A 9,327-nucleotide genomic window follows, 5' to 3' on the forward strand; every position below is an offset into this window, starting at 1 on the left:
CGCATGACTGCATATATATTCTTAATTCTGAGGACAATTGTATTCTATACCAATTCTGGGTCAAAATGCTACATGAAATGAGTCACAACATTCTTTTGGAAACATGATTTTAAACACTAGTAGCTTTATTCAAATCCTCTTCGCTTTCCAATTATAGAAATACAGTATTCAAGAACACTTGCTCTCAGTGGTAAGCATTTTTATTTAGTTTATCTAGAGCTGTAGACCAAATCCTAGCAGCAAGTGGTCACTGTAAATTGCTTTACAATCTCCCTATTTAAAGTTTTGGCGAGTTCACTCTAATAGGATTCCAGTTGAGCTGCAGGTATTTAGCCTGACCACTTGGCTGTATCCAGAATTAATTGGAATTCTAGATGCAGTCACCTGTGTTATTTTTCAAGGATGTTATTTTGTGGCTGAAAAGTTGGGACATCACAGCAGCCTAGTCACCATGCTTGTCTGACTCTATGGGCATTGTTGCCTATTTCATGTCATAGGTAATTCGATGACATTATTTGGGACTGATTTTCAGCCCACTGATAAATTGTTATGTCTCTTGATAAATTTGAAAAGGAAAGATGAGGCTAATGCAAGCCCATCCTCTGTAATTCAAATTCATTTATTTCAGGAATCAATGCTAACCAAAGTGACTAGGCTGAAATTTACATTTGAACTCACAAATAAAGAAATGCAAATAAAATGTCATTTTGTTCCTTTCAGACTGAAAAAGTGTAAAAACTTATATTAACCACTGGTGGGAAAAGTATGGAAATGATCTTTATTGTGCACTCTTGGCAGAAGGCTGGATGTTATGTAGCTTTAATAGAGAGCAATTTGTCATTATCTCTCAATTAAAATGTACAGTTGTCTGGATTCAACAATTCTGCTTTCAGAAATTTTTCTCTCTCTCGAATATTTATGCAAGTATATATAAAAGTATGGATTTCAGGACTTCCGGCCAAGATGGAGGTGTAGGTAGATACACCATGCCTTCTTGCACAACTAAAATAAGGACAACAACAATTTAGAAACAAAGTAACAACCAGAATTGACAGAAATTGAATTGTATGAAAGTTGGACAACCAAGGAGATAAAATAGACATATTCATCCAGACCCATAAGTGGGGCAGAGTTGGGCAGCCAGGCAGAGAGGGGTCGAGGCACAAAAAGCAGTGGCTCTGGGCACAAAAGGCACCTCAGCTGCACAAGACAGCAGCAGGCAGAACCCATGGGCAGACCCAGCGAGGCGGTGACTGTGAAGCGAGGCACTGTCTGCAAGGCCGCTGACCAGGAGATCCCACATTTGCGCACAAATAAACCAGGAGAAGTTGGGAAGCAAGACAGACCTTGCAATTCAGGGCTCCGGTGCTGGGAAATAAAGCCTCAAAACACTGATTGAAAACACCTGTTGGTGTTGAGGCACGGGGAGAGACTCCCAGCCTCACAAAAGAGTTTTCTGGACAGACCCACAGGGTCCTAGAATGCAGACAAGCCCACCCACCTGGGAACCAGCACTGGAAGGGCCCAGTTTGCCTGTGGGAAGCAGCAGAAGGGACTGAGATCCAACAGAGAGCAGAGCAAGTGCCATGGTTCCCTCTCTGACCCCTGCCTTCACACACAGCATCACAACACAGCTACTGGGTTGCCCCACCCTGGTGAACACCTAAGGCTCTGCCACTCATATGTAACAAGCACAACAAGACAAAAAATGGCCCAAATGGAAGAACAGATCAAAGCTCCACAGCAAATACGACTAAGCGACAAAGAGATAGCCAACCTATCAGATACACAGTTCAAAGCACTGGTGATCAGGATGCTTACAGAATAGGTGGAATTTGGTTGCAAATTAGATTTTAAAAAATGAAGGCTATGCTAAGTGAAATGAAGGAAAACACACAGGGAACCAATAGTGATGGAAAGAAAACTAGGATTCAAATCAAGGAAGTGGACCAGAAGGAAGAAACAACCAAACAGAAAAGAATGAAGAAATAAAAATTAAAAAATGAGGAAAGGCTTAGAAACCTCCAGGACATCTTTAAACGTTCCAAACATCCAAATTATAGGAGCACCAGAAGGGGAAGAGGAAGAGCAATAAGTGGAACACTTATTTGAACAAATAATGAAGGAGAACTTCCCCAATCTGGTAAAGGAAATAGACTTCCAGGAAGTCCAGTAAGCTCAGAGAGTCCCAAATAAGTTGGACCCAAGGAGTAACACACCAAGGCACATCATCATTACATTAGCCAAGATGAAAACAAAGGAGAGAATTCTAGAAGCAGCAAGAGATAAAAAGACAGTGACCTACAAAGGAGTTCCCATAAGACTGTCAGCTGATTTCTCAAAAAAGACCTTGCAGGCAAGAAGGGGCTGGAAAGAAGTATTCCAAGTCATGAAATCCAAAGACCTACAACCAAGATTGCTCTATCCAGCAAAGCTTTCATTTAGAATGGAAGGACAGATAAAGTGCTTCTCAGATAAGGTCAAATTCAAGGAGTTCATCATCACCAAGCCCTTATTACATGGAATGTTAAAGGGACTTACCTAAGAAAAAGAAGATAAAAACATGTATATTAAAAAGACAGCAAACTCACAATTACTAACAACCACACCTAAAGCAAAAACAGAAACAAGCTAACAAACAAGTAGAACAGGAACAGAACCACAGAAATGCAGATCACATGGAGGGTTAGCAACAGGGGAGTGGGAGGAGCAGAAGGGGGGAAAAGGTACAGAGAATAAGTAGCACAGATGGTAGGTAGAAAATAGGGGGAGGGCAAGAATAGTATGGGAAATGTAGAAGCCAAAGAACTTATGACACACGGACATTAAGTAATGGTGGAGAATGTGGGGGAAGGGGGTGTGCAGGGTGGAGGGGAATGAAGGGGAAAAATGGAACAACTGTAATAGTATAAGCAATAAAATATATTTAAAAAATAAAAGTACGGACTTCAAATTTTAAGTTGGCAGTTTAGACATAAATACTATAGTATGCTCTTCCTAATCCAAGTTATATTTTTAAGAAAAGGAATAGCTCTACTCAAGAACAGGAACTTACAATTGACTAGTAACTGAAGAAAGCTCTGTGAGAAGAAACAAAAAGTTCAAGAAAAAGAGGATTATATTAAAGGGAGAATACAGTCCATGTGATGACACCGTTGTACAAGACAGTCCCAGAAAGGGCAGAAAGGGGAGCAGAAAGGCCCAGGGGAACCTCACGTGTCATCTTCTCCCGACATGGGAGTCGTACCAAACCAAACAACTCCAACACACAGAAAGCCAAAAGTGACACTGGACACGGAGAAACTGGTAAGAAGACAACATTAAAGGGATATGTAAGTTAACATTTCTCTCCTTGAAACCGAAAGTTAAGGATATTAAAGATTTAGGTAAATAATGGAGATAAGTACTCTAAATCAGAAAGTATATTCTTTTTGAACACATACAGTTTTGTCAGAACATTGCCATATGGGTAGACCATAGGTAACTTTCTCTTACTTGAAATGCAGTACAACTAGGAATCAATAAAATGAAAAATAAAAATGCCTAAAGCTGGAAAGTTAAAAAGTATAAAACACAAGACACAGAAAATAAAATGGAAGACACCTAGAACGGAATGGAGACTACTGCATCTTTTGGATACATACAAAATGACAGGAAAAAGTATATCTTAAAGGGCATGTATCAGAAAATAAAATAGACCAAAAATAAGTGTATCTCCAACTCACAAAAGTAACAAAATACCCCAAAGAAAACAGAAGGAGAAAAAAAATCTATGATGACACAGCAAAGGCCACAATCATAAATCAGAAATTATTGAAAATGGTTTTCAAAAACCAGGCCTTCTCTTTCCAGGCCTGGGTGAGTTAGGTATCCAGAGAGACCTTCCCTGTACAGAAACCCTAAAAACACTGCACAAATATTTTTAAATACATGGTTAGGGTGGTGAAAAAAAAAGCACTGGAGGCCAAAAATCACTTAGAATCACAAGAAATCCTGTGTGACAAAAAGTATATAAAGGATTACGAATATTATGCAGTTACTCAAAGAAGAAAGGAGAATAAAACCAAATAAACTGCAGGCAGCTCCTGAGCCTCATTAAGCTCCGGCCTACAGCTGTGAATCGGGAATCTTCAGGGGATAAGGAGTCTTTTCCTTCAGTAGCTTCTCATTTTTTGTGACCTATATGCTAAAATGAACTGAAGTTTTCTCCCCACACAAGGGACGTACAGGATCGCTGTAACAGTGCTGCCATTCAGCAAAAGGAAGAGACCGGAATTTCCACTGGGACACTGTAGGGTCACCAGTAGTGACCAAGGATTTCAACTCCATCCCTAAAACCACTGCAGAGAGGGGAGGGACTAGAGATTGAGTTCAGCCACCAGTGGCTGCTGATCCAATCAATCATGCCTACGTAAGGAAGCCTCTCTAAAAACCCAGGAATATACGGTTTGGACAGCGTTCGGGTGGATGAGTGTCTCCACAGGCTGGGAGGGCGGTAAACCTCAGTTCTGTGGGCACAGAAGTACCTGCGCTTAGCACCCTCTGGACCTCACCCAATGTACCAACTTAACAGGCCGTTCATCTGTATCCTTTGTAATATCCTCTGTAACAAGCTGATAAATCCAAGTAAATGAGCTCTGTGGGCCATTATTGAATCCACAGAAGAGGCCGTGGGGATCGTAGTTTTAGCCAGTGGCCCAGAAGCGCAGGTGAAAACATGAACTTGCAATTGGGGACTTGACTGGGGACAGTCTTGTGGGACTAAGGTCTCAAACTGTGGGATCCGATGCTATCCCCAGGTAGACAGTGTCAGAAGTGAGTTAAATTTATAGGATACCCAGTCAGTGCTGTTCAGAACTGGAGCATTGTTTGGTGGTATTGGAAAGCAAACCACCCACGGACTATTTTCTGTCCCTCAACTATTTTGCCTCTTCTCCATATCTCTCGAAGGAAACAAAATGGTCTTTCAATTTGAAGCTTTCTAAAAGCTGAGTGAGCCCTGATTCTGCTGTGCAGAGCAGATTACGGCTAGTAACTCACAAGAGACAATCTTAGGAAAAATGAGCTGATTTTATAAATGTGAAAAGTGATTCTCAGATGCAGGATATTAAAAAGCCAACACTTTCTGCAAGAGCCATTCAGAGCTCCAGGGAAAACTTGATCTGTCTGAGTTAAAATAAGCTATAATGATAATAGCCAAGTCCACCTCACAGGGGTACTAAGATTTGATGACTCAATATTAGTGGAACCTCTAAAATTTTGTAAGCATAAATGAATAAGTAGGGACACCCTTATACCATTGTTATTCTGTATTAAATTTCTTCTGATAATTTCTTATAATGTCTTCTAAGGTAAGCACTGCAGGAGACTGAAGTTATAGAAGGAATAAAGTATAAAATGTAGTAGCAATTCCCCATGAACTAATTACACTTTCATGTCAGTGAAAGAGAGGGGAGTCATTAGTCGTACCCCTATAATGTCATTCTTGGATTGTAAAGTAAAAAAACAATAAAAATCTGGAATAGACACTTAAGATATAAATAACTGTCTCTAAAGAGTTTGAGAAAACACTTGCTAAAATTTTTTATGGTAGAGTTTCTTTTTTCACACTGAAGAAATTAAAACAACATTTGCTCTGTTTATTGCTTAATGGAAACTAGGTACATTATTTTTATATATCTTTGATCCTGCCTTCTCATCCTTCCCTCCAATACTGACATTATATGTGTGATAGGGCAGTACTTCTAATGGTCCCAGGTTAAAACAAAATCTTCACATTTTCACTTCTAGAATCTACTCTAACCTGTCTGTGGCCTAGATGCAAATGGAGAGAATCAAATTAAATACTTTTAGAATGAATAAGAGAGTTTAGTAATATAACCACATATAAAAATGTACCAAATATAATAGTTTTATTGATGTACTAGAAGTCTATGTAAAATAATAAAATAAAGATTCTCTTTCTTCATAAAAAATTTTACACCCATTTATACCTTCATTTTATTTTTCCAAACTGCAAAACTGCGATTATAATATTATCCCTCATTTCAGCTGAGGTGGCTAAAGATGGATCCACTGGCCCAAACAATCTCGACAAACTTGGTTGTAATACCTGAGTCCCACCAATGGAAGACACATTTCTGCCGGTGAGTATTGTCCTTTAAAATGAAAAAAATCTCCTGAGAGAATTCTGCTGAGGAAATGGCTTCTCCTGTTCTTTGCTTTTTTCCTTCTATCTAGCTGACATTACCTTCCTCAAGACAAGGAGAGTTTCTCAAGGTGAGAAGAAAAGGAAAAATAATAAGGTCACCTCTTCTTCATGAGGAGAGAAATTCTGGGTGGGACAACTCCATACCCAGCTTTGAGCAGGTTCCTCTTCCTGAGAGAGGGCAGCGGAGTCATAGGGAAGTGTGAGGTGAGGACATTGGTACACACCCCACATGCTTTGTGGTCTGTGAGAGCCAGAAGGGATTGCTAATAAGCATCCGAGTCAGAGGCCCCTGCTCGTATTTTCCATTCACTGACTGATTGCCAGCATTCTGCTTTTTATTTACAGCATTGTTTTGAACACAGTTAATCATATTTTATAGGTTGAACATCGCAAATTTTGTCATTCCAGTAGCATCATGATCAATGTAACTCAGACTTGGACAGCAGGAGCCACCACCTCAGCAGGTGCTGGAGCTGCCCTTCACCAGGTCACTCTCCACAAGGCCAAGGGCATGTGGCCACCTATAGACTGTGTTCCACATTTTAGACCAGGCCATGGGTAGCTGAGGCTCTGGATTGTCTGTTCCATAAGCCCAAGGCCACTTTTCAGTCTGTGGGGTTCTTTTCTAGAGTCGTTCTTCCCACAGGCCTGCTTGCAGTGGGCATCAACACCCCTAGACCCATGGATATTGGCCATAAGGATGTCTTGTGGGTGCTGGAGACCCTCGAGGCAAAGTGATGTTGGAGTAGGAAGGAACAGGGAGGAGGTATGGCAGGTGATGTGAAGAGAGCAGGAGGTAGGGACAAAATCCTGCTACCCCCACATACAGTTGTAGAACAAAGAAAATTCTGAGACGTTCTGTTACAGCCTGGCCTTCCAGCCTCAAGTCTCTATCAAGGTGGAGTCCTGGATTACCATGTGGACAGAGGATTCCAGGTACGGACCAGGTTGAGTAAAGAGAAACCTTGAAGCCTCAAGACACATTCTGCTTCCCTGCCAAGGCTGCCTTGCCTCATGTTTTTGGCAAAAAAACAAAATTAATTTTGAAATTGTGCCATCCATCTCATTGTTCCCTTACCTACATTTTGAAAAAATATCGTTTTAAAGCTGTATTTGTTTTTACAATGTAGAAAATGTTTTATTTAGCAATTTGCTGTCTTATTTATTGTGTGTTTTTAAGTGGAATTTATTGGGGAGATGTTAGTTAATAAAACCATGCAGGTTTCAAGGACCCAACTCAATAAAACATCATCTGCACACTGCATTGTGCCCTCCTTTGCCCTCCTCTACCTACCCTCACCGTGTGTCTTTTGTAAATGAGAAAGGGGTGCCGTGGTAAATATAACCAAGAGTAACTTCCCAAAGTGACCCCATCACAAATTCCTAGCCGGACAGATCAGGATGAGCAGTAACAGCCCAGGCACATACCATTTTTAGTAAAAGGTTTATTTCTGCCTTAAGCCAGCCCTGTCCATTGTTTCCGTGCATCTAGGCTGACACCTTTGAAATGCCTCCCTTTCCGACCCCCCAAAAGAGGCCCTCATTAGAGCACATGATCTTGTTCACTGGCCTGTAACCCAGTCTTCACCTTACTTCTTCCCACCTTCTTGGAATATTCCTTACAATCTTATCTTAATTCCAAGTGCTTTAAAATAAATGGAAAACTGTCGTCTTCAGAAGCATTTTTCACAGTGAGATCTTGCCTCTGGCTGTACCCTCTGTTTGGCTCTCTCAAACTCTTATATGGTTTTTCTACAGGTTTGGATGTCCTTATGTCCACACTTGTCTTGACCAGGCTTGACCAGACTATGTAACGGCAGTCACGGCTTTCCTGGGTACCATTCTTGGCATAGCATTAAGAGGAAATTTCTGAATCGGGAGAGTGTTCTCCCAGGAGAAGAAACCTCTAGAGAAGGTGGTCTGTCAGCAGACCAGAGACCACCAGAGGTGATGTCACATGGACAATATGAGAGGATGAATCTCCTCACTGTCTCTGAACTCCTGGTTGTGTCCCATTGGCCAAAGCCTGGGGGCCAGGGAATCACTGATGCCTCCTTGATGCAGAATCGGGGCACGGATGAGGTTGGGGGTAGAACAGGGAGAAGGTATTTGCATGCAGAGGGTAGACAGCATGGCAATGGAAACAAAACATAAACGAGTATCTCAGAAAAGATCACTCCCTCACAGGAGCGAATTAGTTAAATGTGTTAACATATACAGTAGTGGTTTAAATGAGGTTTCAACTTGGGCTTAATTTACTTTGTCATGCATGTCTGAATGTGTCCCATAACTTTAGAGATAAATCTATGGAAAGGTTTAATCAGAAAAACAAAATTTAGAAAAAAATCAATCTTCTAAATGACTGCATTATATGCCAACAGACTTTAAAATGATAACCAGATTGGCACGATTGTTCTAGCCCTGTGGGGTTCAACAGAAGTGCTCGAATTGGAATGGAAAGATATGGCAAAAGAGAGTTTCTCAATTGATTTTAATAATCTTTGAAATAAGAAATAGATGTTCTCTGACAAAAAGAGTAATCGTCTCAATTTTCACTGAGGTTTTATTACACAGCAGCTTTCCCAATGCATTTTGGTGTTAAAGAAAAGTGGATTCATATATGCAACTTTTATCTTTTTAATTGTACATTATCCCCTATGCATTTCCTAATTTAAAAATCATATTTCATGATGACAAAGGATGCTGAAAAATAATAAGGATAATAGTTAAATTTCTTTAAATTTTGAGCACATTTAGAAACTTCTTTTTTCTGTTTCTTAAAAATCCTTTACATCAATCTAGCATTACAACGCTGAGTTTTTCCCTTATCAGTGTGATAACTGATTATGTATAGTTTATTGTCTATTCAAGGTTATCACTGGGGGTAACAAAGCATCAAGAGACAGCTAATGGAACCATCTAAATTGCAGACATATTCTTTCCTGCCTCTGTTACTAGCAGCGACCTTATCTCTTCATGAAAATCAGATTCCATTATCCCTCCCTGCATAGTAACTCTTTTTTTACCCATTTGTCTTTTGGTAGCAGGAATCCAAGATGCCCAGGTGGCAACCACAGCTGGAGGTTTAGTAGCAAAGAGGTGGGTGACCTTATATC

This window comes from Artibeus jamaicensis, unplaced genomic scaffold (genome assembly GCF_021234435.1).
Source record: "Artibeus jamaicensis isolate MK-2021 breed Jamaican fruit bat unplaced genomic scaffold, CSHL_Jam_final contig_923, whole genome shotgun sequence".
Lineage (NCBI taxonomy): Eukaryota > Metazoa > Chordata > Mammalia > Chiroptera > Phyllostomidae > Artibeus > Artibeus jamaicensis.